The 13,072-nt window shown below is 41.2% G+C and overlaps 1 protein-coding gene across 2 annotated transcripts in view; it reads right to left on the bottom strand.

The window, feature by feature from the left end:
• The window catches only part of AIG1 (androgen induced 1), a 221,240-nt gene that overhangs the window by 180,999 nt on the left and 27,169 nt on the right, over nt 1-13,072 (bottom strand). The window lies entirely within an intron of this gene.

Below are 13,072 nucleotides of genomic sequence, written 5' to 3'. Positions count from 1 at the left end.
ATGGGCAAACCCATTGAAACCATAGGTAAGCCCAATCAAATGTCTTCATTTATAAGTTGCCTTCATCGTGGTAGTTTGTCATAGCGATACAAAAGCAACAGATGCCATGAGTTGTAAAAAGTTGACAGAGGAATGAGGAGGAGATGGAGGGAGCAACAAGGTAGATATCGTGAAAATACGTAAGTGAAATTCTCAGAAATAACATTTTAAATTTTGCTACCTGCAAGACCTGCCATCAATCTGTCAAAACAGGGAGCTTGAATCAATGATTCGAAGTGAAAAAAAAACCAAAACCTGAAACTCTCACTACTTTCTTGGGACAATGTAGATGTACACACACACAAACACACACACACACAAAGAGAGAGAGACACACACACACAAACACACACACACACACACACACACAGAGAGAGAGAGAGAGAGAGAGAGAGAGAGAGAGAGAGAGAGAGAGAGACTATTAGTTACCTAACCAGCATATGCATTACCTTAAAGTTCACATCTGTGGTCTGTTTCTGCTCACTAGTGAGGTCTAGCAACTGCTTAAGGAGAAAACAAAAAAGGACAGACACAAATGTGGAGAGAGTGTCTGTGAGCTTTAATCTCTTGGATTTGGGCATTTACCTGCCATAGGAGTGATAGAAAGCTGGCCAGAAAGAAATAAGTTGAGCACAAAAATCCATTCTGATATGGAGACATTTCCTATGGTAAAGACTGAATTAAATGGCTATCTTTGGTTGTCAGTACCTATGAAATCAAATCTTTCCAAAGTACTGTAGAGATACTGTGACCATTGTCTCCCTACGGTACCAGTTTTACGTTCCCAAATCAATTATAAGTGGCATCGTTCGTAATAGCCGTATTTTCCTTGGACCAGGGCATTGTGAGAACCATGAAATAGGACAAACCAATAAGTTGTCAGTTTCCTGAAGTGGGGTCAACGATGTGGATGCTGAGTGGAGACAGGCAAGCACACCACGGCAGAGCTAAATGAAATTACAAGGGGTCTGATCTTACCTGCTCAACACCAAAGATAGAATCAGAAATTTGCTGACCTCTTCATGTAGAACTAATTTTCTGGTGACTTATTTTTAAATGATACAATTCTCCTTACTTACAGAACATAACAAATAGTTTAGGGGAGAAAAGGGCATTTCCACATTGGCAGTGGGAAGAGTCAGTGCAAGTCCTGTGGATGGTTCCTCACTTAGGCACGGGATAAGGCACTGGAAGTTGCTGGGAACATCTGGCTCCAGCTGTGAGCTCAGCCTTGTAGTACACACACTGTAGAGCAGGCGTGGGGGAGCTCCCCCAAACCTACCATTACTAGCCAAGCAAAGCCATAGTCACGCTCCAGTTTCTCTCATAATTTGCACTGGTTTTAGCTTCCATGGCTTAGAGTCTGTTGTCATTTTATAAATAGCCAGAGTGGAAGAAGCCAAGGCTGCCACAAACGGGGTGGGGGGGGGAGCAGAAGTGAGAGAAGGGAGGCTGCCACAAGTGGGGGGAAAGCACAAGTGAGGGAAGGCACCAGCATCTGATAACCAGAGACAAGTGACTCAGCTAACAGTTCCTTAGGAAGTGTCTCGAGTCATATCGTAAGACTGACAGAGAGATGTTTGGATCTCTCTGTCAGCCCTCATGGGGTGTGAGACATTGGCAACCACACCAGGGAATGATACTCTATGTGACTATTACTCAGCATCCAGTGTCTTGTGTGACCAATATCTTGGAGAACTCAAAATGAGGCCAAAATGAGATGGCATTTCTCATTAAAATAGGGATACAAAAGATTCTAACTCAACTTGACAGCTTATAGTGGGAGCACAAGTGGGGCAAAGCTGTGAAGAACCACAGAGAACACCTGGTAGTGTAGACTCCTGTGCTCCCTTGCTCTGGTAACTCATTAGGAAGGGGATTCCCAACAGCAGTGGCTCCCAATTTATGGGTCACGAACCCTTTGGGGGGTCACCAAAAACCATCGGAAAACAGATGTTTACATTATTCTTCATAACAGTGGCAAAAATTAGTTAATGAAGTAGCAGCAAAAACAATGTTTTGCTTGGGGGTCACCACAACATGAGGAATTGCATTAACAGGTCACAGCAGTAGGAAGGTTGAGACCCATTGCCCTACAGAAGCCTTGGTATGTGTGAGTAGTCACACCTGGTGAAAGTCAAGTTCAGCATTCACTGTCTTACCCGAGTTGAAGCAATCTGTACGTTTTTAAACAGTGGAGTGAATAAACTGCTAGATTTATACAACAGAGTTCTGATATCACAGCAAAAAGTTTTCAATCTTCACAACAAAAGAGTAAACTAAAAACAGAAGCAAAAAATAGTATATTCTAACACTATTAAAATAAATCGCGAAAGATGCAAATATAAGGATACGTGTACAGTAAAACAGGAAGAAACGCATGGAGATTGCTAACACTGAACTCGGACTGGAGAGATGGCTCGGTGTTAGGACAAGTTGCTGCTCTCGCAGAGAACCTGAGCTTAGTCCCCAGAATCCACTGAGCGACACACAACTGCCTGTTGCCTCAGTTCCAGAGGATCCCATAGCTCTCTGGTCTCGGCGGGCACACATATGTGGTGTACACTCAAACGGACACATACAAATACATATAAAACCCCATAATAGCAATGCAGTCAGGTACCTCTGGGAAAGAAGAAACTATAAAAGCAAACATCAGAACTCCAACTGTGTTGACAACATTTAATGTCTTAAAATTGTATTGAGTATATTGAAATTGTGCTATAGTTCCTTTTTTCAGTTCATATTTTTACTTTCCCATGCTAACCTTCCAATCCTTTCCTTTTAACTCAGCCTCCACTAGTCTTAAGAGTGGGTGATCATAGCAGGTTTGGGTGAGCTCAAGAAGCCTGGCATCGCACTGTATGCAAAAATCCTACAGGGCTGTTTTTCTACAGACTAAAAAACCCAGAAAACTGGCTTTGTGCCAATGAAGCATAAGGATCTGGAAATCACTCGCATGTTTTATATAACCCGAAAACAAGAAATTCACCTGCTAGATAGGTGCAAGGAAAAAGGTCTAGTTTAAATTAAACCATACTTTCTTTCTTTTCTTTTCTTTTCTCCTGTTCTTACAATATTTTTTAAAATTGTATTTATTCAGATTACATCTCAGTTATAATCCCATCCCTGTATCCTCCTGTTCCTCCCTCCCTTATGCTTTCACCCTATTCCCCTCCCCTATGTCTGTGACTGAGAGGGACCTCCTCCCCCACTATATGGTCATAGACTATCAAGTCTCATCTTGGTAGCCTGCTTATTCTTTCTCTGAGTGCCACCAGGCCTCCCCACCACTGGGAAGTTGTCAAATATGGGGCACCAGAGTTCATGTCTGAGTCAGTCCTTGTTTTCCACTCAGCTGTGGAGAATGTCCTATTCATTGGCTAGATCTGAGAAGGGGTTCAATGTTTACTGTATGTATTGTCCGTGGTTGGTGCAGTAGTTGGAGCAGAACCCCTGGGCCCAGATCTGCCCATCATGATGTTCTTCTTGTAGGTTTCTAGGGCCCTCTGGATCCTTCTGTTTCCCCATTCTCCCATGCTTCTCTCACCTAGAGTCCCAATAGGATGTCCTCACAACTATCTCAATCTCCTGGTAAGGGAAGATTTTCATGGGACTTACCCCTTGGGCTAGTGTCCAATTATAAGTGAGTATATACATACTATATGAGTCTTTCTGCTTCTGGGTTAACTTACTCAATATGATCATTTCTAGTGCCTTCCATTTGTCCACAAGTTTTGGGATTTTCTTGTTTTTAATAGCTGAGTAGTATTACATAGTATAAATGTACCACAGTTTCTTTATCCATTCTTCTACTGAAGGACATTTAGGTTGTTTCCAGATTTTGGCTATTAAGAATAAGGCTACTATGAACATCGTTGAGCATATGTCCTTGTTTGTGTGGTGGAGTATCTTCTCGGTATATTCCAAGGAGTGGAATAGCTGGGTCTTGAGGAAGCCCTATTCCCAGTTTTCTGAGATAGCGCCAGATAGATTTCCAAAGTGGTTGTGTAAGTTTGCATTCTCACCAGCAATGAAGGAGTATTCCTCTTTCTCCACATCCTTGTCAGTATGTGGTGTCACTTGAGTTTTTGATCTTAGCCACTCTGATGGGTGTAAGATGGAATCTCAGAGTCATTTCTATTTGCATTTCCCTGATGACTAAGGACGTTGGGCATTTCTTTAAGTGTTTCTCAGCCATTCGATAATTCTCTGTTGAGAATTCTGTTTAGTTCTGAGCCCCATTTCTTAATTGGGTTATTGGGTTTGGTGGTGTTTAATTTCTTGAGTTCTTTATATTGAAGTGTATTTTCACCTTATGCAATGTGTCACTTAACACATCTGTCCCCTCACAAGTACCCAGTGGCTTCTGTGTGTCTCTCTGTAGTCCTCTCTGTTGCCTCTCTCCAGCTTGCAGAGATCACCTCTCTGGGGACCTCAATCTCACCAGAACTGCTATAAGCGCTTCTCCATGTGAGCACACACAGTGAGGAGAGGGAGGCATTACAGAGCTGTTCCCTGGTGTCCAAATTTAAGAAGAAGGAGGAACTTGGCACACTGCTATTGTTTCTTTAACAGACAGCCAGGACACACATCCATGGTAATATGCTTGCCTGACAGGTGGTTTTTAAGACAGGGTTTCTTCCTGTAGCCCCGGCTGTCCTAGAACAGTCTCTCTCTCTCTCTCTCTCTCTCTCTCTCTCTCTCTCTCTCTCTCTCTCTCTCTCTCTCTCTCTCTGGACTAGGCTGGCCTCAAATTCACAGAGATCAACCTGCCTCTGCTTCCCACGTGCTGGGCTTAAAGGCATCCACCCCTAGCACCTGGCCAGGTCATGGGATCTTAATACCCAGCTGTGCCAAAGAAAAGGAAAAGTCTGCTGTGATCAATGGTGCCCTTGGTGCCTTCTTTAGCAGCTCAGGAGGATGGGTTAGGATCAGTGCTTGAGAAATCAGGGCCAGCCTCCCTGGTTTCAGGCCATGGGATCTTAATACCTTGCAAGCACTGCCAAAGAAAAGAAGTCTGTCTTTAGTTCTCATCATCAAAAGATAATTGGTAAAAACTTCGGACACATTCTACCATTCCTTGACGAATGAATTGACTCTTAGTTATTTGCTTAAAGAAACAGTTTGCCAATACTGGGACCCTACTTTGGATTTCTACCACTTTTACTTGAGTTTAGTTCCTATAGAGTCACCAGATCCCAAGGAGACATCTAATGCCTCAGGTACCACTCCGTCCACCTAGAACTCACTCTGGAGATGCACAAACATGCCTTAAACAGGGTTACCTTGAAGAATCATTTGGCCCCAGCCATTCTGCAGAGCTGGCATCTCCAAAGCAACAGCTCAGCAGGGCATGGATGTACACCATCTGGCTGTGAGTTCTTAGCAGACTGGTTGCTCTTATTGTTTTGCACCCCATGGAAATGCAGTGGCCCCACTGCATCCTATCACTCCAAGGAAGATAGAGATTGATTAGGAAAAGAAAACTGTCTTAGGATATTCTGAAGTCACTCACCGTACAGTCCTCTAGAATGTTCTCTGCAGTTCCATTCCTTCTGTATCATGTATCCACGCCCGCTTCTTACTCAGAAGTCATGGCTTACTTACTGATTCACTTTTGAATGAGGTCTAATTTTCACAAGAATAAAAATGTATCTACATTTCATTCATATCGCCACACATGGTCGATTTTAAATAAAAATCTAGCAGTATTTTCTTTTTCAGTGGAACGCATTAAATACTTGCTATACTGTGTACAATGGGGAAACACTCCTAGACTCCTAGTATTTATTCTTAAACATATATGATCTTTTTTGTCCAGAACGTATTTTATTTGACTCCAATATACCTTCAGTATCTTAAAAAAATAAAACTGCTTAAGATTATAATTCATAGATTGTTACGTTAGTACCTGGCTACTAACTTGACCACTTCTATTAAACTGAACTCAAGTAAGAGAAAAATCTTTACCCAAATAGGGGGGAAAAGCACACAAAGTAAGAAATTCAATCATTGTTTGCAGAATTTTAAAAGAGCAGAATGTAGCTGTCTTGACTATAAGGTTTCCCGGGCACCCATCTATGGTGCAACATGGTAGTGGTGCTGTCCTAAAAGACGGGGCAAAGAATGCCATGTTGGTCTCGAAGAGCCTCTTATTTGCAGGTTAGCTTTTGCCATAGTAGACAGAAGCAACATGGAGAGGAGGGAACTCAGAGGGGAAGCAACGGGAACCGGAGTGACACACGGGTCATGGAATGAAGAACTGGAGAGAGAACAGATGGGAAGGAGGCAGCCAGGTTTACTGTGTTATTTTAAAAGAGCCTGGAGGAGCCTCTGTGTGAGGACAAGAGCATTAATTAAGGAGGAAATGATGAAGTAATGAAAAAATAAACCTACCTGGGCTCTTCTAATTAGAGAATAGAAGGGCATAGCCTGGCATGGCATGAATCTATATATATAGCCCAAAGAATAGACGCGTAGACAGGCAGGCGATGTGTAGTTGGTTTACTTCTATTGTCTAACTGTATCTGGCATATCCATATATAAAATGCATTATGTATCTGAAAGACACAGATATTTCTCTTTTGCAGAAAAGTAAATAAAACATTTGGAAGAGTGGTATGAACTTAAGTCCTTCCTGTATTTTACCTCTAGTCACAATGAGGCTTTGTAATGCAGGAATGGTTATTTTGTGTTCAGTTCCTAAAACCTGCAATGAACTTCTTACTGGAAATCAGCCTGTATAGTATCTGTGTGGTGAGGGCAGGGGGGAGGGTAGGGGCTCACTGCAGGAGTTAAGCAACATGGGGAAAGGAGACAAGAGCCGTCCTCCAGAGCGACTCTGACACATCCTCTCTGGGGAAACCCCTCTTTCCACATCTATCTGACTCTTTAGTAAGGTAATAAATACATGATGTCTCCTGTCACAGGATCAAGAGCAAGTAGATGAGCACCCTGAGATAAGTGACTCTTCCTGTGACCTGTTCCCAGTGTCTCCCTCACCAGAGCTATCTGAACATCTTGTAGTCACTATGCAGTCACAGGAGTAGGTCATCAGTTACATGGAGTGGCCAGTTACATGTTAAAATGCTACTCTGAAAAGAAATCAATGTGTTTAGAAGCACACTGTGCTCTTTGCCTCTCCCTTCCACTGAGACTGTGGAAGCATTGGTCAACACCAGCTGGTGAAGTGTCCTCTCTGACCCTCGGAGGTTAACCTGACCAACCCAACATGTCCCATCCCATTAGTGAGTGTACGTCTTGTTTTCTAAAAGTGTCGTTTAAGTGATGTGCTTCAAGCCTGGCCATTTTCAAGAAGCCTTCACCACAGACATTTCTGCGGAGATGGACAAACTGCAGCATCTAGCACATGGCGCGCAGGCTGTGATTTAGAACCCCCTGCCCATGTAACAGGCATTTACCTCATACCACCTCATCTCATTACTGGAAATCGATGAAGCAAGCCGTAAGTTGCCACGAGCAGCAAGCAATCCATTTAGACCTAACAAAATAATAAGCCTTTCGGACAGAAATAAAGTGCTCTGATAAGCAGCATGGGGAGAAAAGGCTTGTGAGGAGATTTGTGACAATTTTTAGGTACGAAGTGGACAGTCTGGATAGGCTTCCAAAGGCAGGGGTACAATTGTGCCATGCGCCCATGCAACAGACTTTCCACAGACTCCCTTCTCTGCAGTAAATAATGATAGAAAGGCCCAACCCTGCCAGTGTTCTGACTCCATACTCTGATACCATCAACTTCTCACAACAGTGCAGAAGCTTATAGATTTCACATAAACTCTTAATGCTAGCATGAATCCTTTTGGAGCACTGAATGAAAACCACTATTGATTGCTTAAACAAGCACTTATTGATTAGCCACTAGCTACAAACACTAAGTAAACTAAGAATGCAGAGATGCAGGCTATTACATGATTGCACATTTTGCTGTCCATGAGAATATGCCCAGACAGGCCTAACCTCCAACTTCTCAGTATCAAAATTTGCTAAATAAATGGAATTAAGTCTATGTACAATAATAGTGGGGAATTATTATAAGGGCAAAAGGATGAAGTATTTGGGAGGATATGTTAGTGAAAGTAAATTAACTCTTCTAATACCATAAAATATATTTCCTCCAAGTTTTTGACTCATGACAATTTATTTCACAGATGGCTTCTGCATTAGATGACATCATTAAAGGGTTACAGTCTAAAGCCTAAATCAAAGAATCTCTTGACCTGAGACAGGATCAGATGTGATCTTAACTGATAGATGACATAATATCAGATAACTACCAAGACCTCTGTGCAGGATGTGAATACAGTAAAAGAAAGTATGTGTGTGTGTGTGTGTGTGTGTGTGTGTGTGTGTGTGTGTGTGTGTGATTGCATTAATGAAGCCAACTAAATAAGAATCCCTAACCTTAGAATGTTACCTCTAAATATTTTAAATCTACAACATGGGTCCTTCCAACACTAAGTCTACATGATGATTTTGTTTATGTAGGCATAGATGAAGGCAAGCCTGCCTCTAAATCCTGACCTATATCATGGGAAACAGGCCCTTCTAGGCAAAAGTTTCAGAATATGTTTTATAAGTTTCTGCCCCTTTCTAAGGCATTATCTGCTATTATTAGCTCCAGTTGGCAACTTCCCCACTATAATGATTTCCAAATAGAATGCTTTGTAGTTTGCCAGTGCACACACTAAAAGCAAACAAGTGGTTGGATCATACTTTCAAGTTGTTGGCTTATTTATTAACTATGCAAAGTTTGCCTTTAGATTAAGATTATTTATGTGGGCCCAGGGTCCTTTTTGTTTGGGAAAGTATGAGACGGGTGCTACAAGAATCCACTATCATCCAAGTTAAGTGGCACTGTGGGTCTTATATAATTTAAAAAGCAGCCCTAAGGTACTTTATAGTTTCATAGTAACAGAAAAAAGAGAATGCCAAGGCTTTTCTGCTTGTATGTGGAATGCAAATGGGTGTTTATTTTTGTGCTCTCCCTTTGAAAAACAAGGTCACTTTCAGTCAAGTTGGGGGTGCACATCCCCGTGAACAGTCTTCTGCACACCACACAGAAGGCAGAGTAGAAGGTGACATAGGACAAGGGAATCACAGGCACGCCTCTGTCCTGTAGCATCACCTATTTTTAAAGGAAAAACTAAGTCTCGTATTTATATAGGCAACTAATAAGTCCATCCTCTCAACAGTTTTGTAGTTACAAAAGTAAACACATCTACTAAAGTCTTAACAAAGTTATCATTATTAAATTATTTTGAAGAATACTGAGTTGGACTGACCAGGAATACAGATGCAACAAGCTTTGTGAATAGCAAGGAAATCAGACCCCACTCATAAGCCAGCTAGTTTTTTTGGTAAAAAAATTGTTAAGATTCAATAATGTATTTTTGGGGACTTTAGTGAAAATCTAGAACACAATATTAGTACATACTACGTTATTACAGAATTAATAATAGTGATGAAGACAACAGAGGAGAGTGGGAAGGAGCCTGACTTGGACTGTGTAGTAGGCAGGAAATGCCGAGGGCCTTGCAAAGAAGGCAACAACAGGGAAACATCTCTACTGAGCTGCATCTTGGGGTTGGCTTATTTCCAGGAGTACTCAGTGGCCTCATTTTAGGGCCATCAAATGGAGAGTGGTGGAATTAACAGTTTGCAAGGCAAGCCCAAGAAAGCACTGGGGCATAGAGGTATCAAATGAATAATTACAGATAGATCGTGTAGCTTGGAGGGGTCAGAGACAAACATGACGTTAAAAGCTGCTGCTGCTGGTGGTGATTGGTGTGTGTGTGTGTGTGTGTGTGTGTGTGTGTGTGTGTGTGTGTGTGTTATTTTGAGGGAGAGGTTGTAGGACCAAAGGGCAGATATGAGGAGACGTGGAGTTGAGTGGGGCTGGTGTGCATGATGTGAAATGTACAAAGAATCAACAAAAAGTTAAAGAAAGAGAAGGGATGGGGGAGAGAGGGAGGAGGGAGGGAGGGAGAAGGAGAGAAAGAAAAACTACTGACACTGAAAAAAATCTATGTGTGGCTACAACAAACAAGTCCCATGTAGAAAAAAAATTCTATCCAGGAAGAAGAAAGACTGTGGAATAAACCTCACATACTAATTACGTTCTTATATATGCTGGGGGCTAAATAAATAAATAAATAAATAAATAAATAAATAAATAAATGATATTGGAATATAAAAACCAAAGTAACAGTTTCCACCAAGCCACTCAGAATCTGAGGTGAAAGGACTGAAAGTTTTAGGCCTGCCTTGGCAACTTAGTGAGACAGGCTCAAAATAAAATCCTCTAAAAGGCCTGACGGTGGTAGCACACACCCTAAACCTCAGGAGGCAGAGGCAGGCAGATCTCCAAGAATTCAAGCCGAGCTTGGTCTACAAAGCAAAAAAGAACAACGTAGAAAAAACTCTGTCTTGGAAAACAAATAAAACTTTTAAAAGGTTGAGGATATAGCCCAGTCATGGAGCACTTGCCTAGCATAAACAAGGCCTTAGTTTCAATCCTCAGTACTAAAAAAAGAAATTTTGAAGAAGATCATAGATTTAAAAACTCTATAAACTTAGTACAAAACTTAGTACAAGATGTTTATATAACAATGACTAATTTCTTTGAATAAATAGAAATATAAACTGAGTTTTTTCTGCTTTTGCCATCTTTTGTTCTCCTAATCATATAATGTACATGTTTAAATACTAAAAGGAAACACTCAATAGCCAAACCAGTACATGAGCAAAACTATGAAAAAAATTGATGAATATACCCATAAAAGAATCAAGCTGGTCACATTGCTGGTGCTGTGCATGAGAGAAAGAAATGAATCAAACAGTCCTCTGGAGAAGTCCCTCCAGACATCAACAGAATAGATAGTATTTCCTCTAAAAGCATCAGTCTGGAAATTTCTGAGAAAGTAATTCAAGACCCACACATCATGAAATAGGACACAATTTAAAATTTTAAATTTCATAAGAAATAATGGTAAAAGTTCTAGGGTCTCAGGGAACAAGCTGTGGTCTCTATGTGGACCTGTGAGTAGCATTACTTGGGACAGCTAGCAATAAGTTCTTCGCTTGTAAAACAAAACAATGCTTGTTAAAGAAGAACAAAAATTTAAAAACACATTAAATTGTACAGTACAACCCACACCAAGATTTATACTACATGTCAAAGATTCCTGGGGGAAGCAGTAAGTTGATAGAAAATTTGCTATACTATGCTAAGTTTGGCATGGTCATGTTTTTGTTTTTGTTTTGTTTTGTTTTAATTTTGGTCCACATATTATTTACCTTTCAAACCCAACTCCATTATTTCCTTGATAAAACTTAGATAAAGCTACTAGATACCAGTGATTTATGTCACATGTTCTCCACCTTGAATTTATGAATGTATGTTACTGTGGGTTGTTGGGTTGTTGTTGTTTCATTTTTGTTCCTTGTCTGTGTATCCTAGGAGACTCTGGGCATCCTGAAGACAGTTGTATGCTAGCCATCTTTATGTTTTTATGCCCGGTGTACTGACTAGATACCCTAATGCCTTTAACAGCGTACTTTTCCGTCTCTGAAATCCCACTTTTTCTCCTGGCAAATAGCCATACAACATTTACTGTGTGAATTTCCCATGAAGATGTGAGCTCTCACACTCAGAAGCACCTGGAAGCCAGGCTCCCATTTAACACTGACATCAGCCTGATTTCAACACATACCACAAGGCCAAGCAAGACAGAATGGAGTAAAACAAGTGACCAAACCAACAAATACAACGAATGTAGCTCAAAAGGTGGTGACTACTGATCATTTCTGCTTCAAAAACCTAAAACAAGGGTAAAAAAAAAAAAGTTATAGCTTTTCTCCTCATAACCATATGTGGTCAACTGGACATGAACTTTAGCGACTCTGCCATAGCCTCTGAAGTTCTTTCATGTCTACTACCACAGATAGCTGTGCAAAAAGACTGGAATTCTTGGTGAGGATGAAGCACATGTCCTTCTCTGACTGTTACAGTATCAATTAATTCTGATCCATAAAAGGTTCTGTTCACCATCCCCATAACTGGGTAGAATACATGTGATTTGTTAGGATAGCTGCCAACCACAAAGGGTATTTATCTTGGGTGGGGACAGGGGGAAGCAGTTGTAAAGGTCTCAGGTCACAGAACTGTTTTGCAGAATACATACTTAAGAGAGAACCAGACTGAAACCATACAAGGCACACTATACTTTACAATTGTATGCTCAAAGTCAGAGTATTTTGACGTTAAACACAGGACTTTGTCAGAGAGCCCCCGAGCATACAGGGTAAAATGTTTACTCTTTCAGATCTCAACTAAGTACCCTGAAAATGCACTTCCATGCTATTGTTCTCCACTAACCACATGAAATTTATCTACACGCTGAGCTATTGTTTGTTAAGACTTAACTCCTAGCAGTTCTTTGTTTCTGAAAAGCCGATGAGCATTCCCTGGAGGAGAGATGGCAAACCTGACTAAAGGGTTGCCAGGGCTATTCCGGGAGGTGATCTTCACTCTAAGGACTGTTCTCTGTGTGTCGTTTCTCTAGAGCTGCCTGCACACACTTCAGTAGAACTCCCTTGACCCACAAGGTGCTCCTCTTACCACATCTTAAAAACATCAGTCCTACAGAACTCATCAAATGGCACAACAATTAGCTGCTGGTGCTTCTGTTTCATTTTCCACACTGTGGAAGCCTCACTGGCTGAGACGAAGTCATTCATCTCTGTATCCATACAGCCTGATTTATAAACACACCTGCGGGAAGAGGGTACAAATATGGTTTTTTTTTTTTGCCTTCAATAACCAATGTATATATAAAACATATTACAGTATTATCCATAGTAGTAGAAGCGATGGATTAGAAAACATTTCCCCCGCAAGTATATCCAATCTAAGCTGAGACTTGAAGGACAGAAGGAGAGTGAGGAGTGAGAATCCACCTATCTCCACCTATGCTGGGCAAAAGCAAAGCAAGAAGAAAGAGTGAAAGCA

This window comes from Acomys minous, assembly GCF_964271855.1.
Source record: "Acomys minous genome assembly, chromosome: 3".
In the NCBI taxonomy this organism is placed as follows: domain Eukaryota; kingdom Metazoa; phylum Chordata; class Mammalia; order Rodentia; family Muridae; genus Acomys; species Acomys minous.
This window is presented reverse-complemented; position numbering and strand designations above follow the sequence as displayed.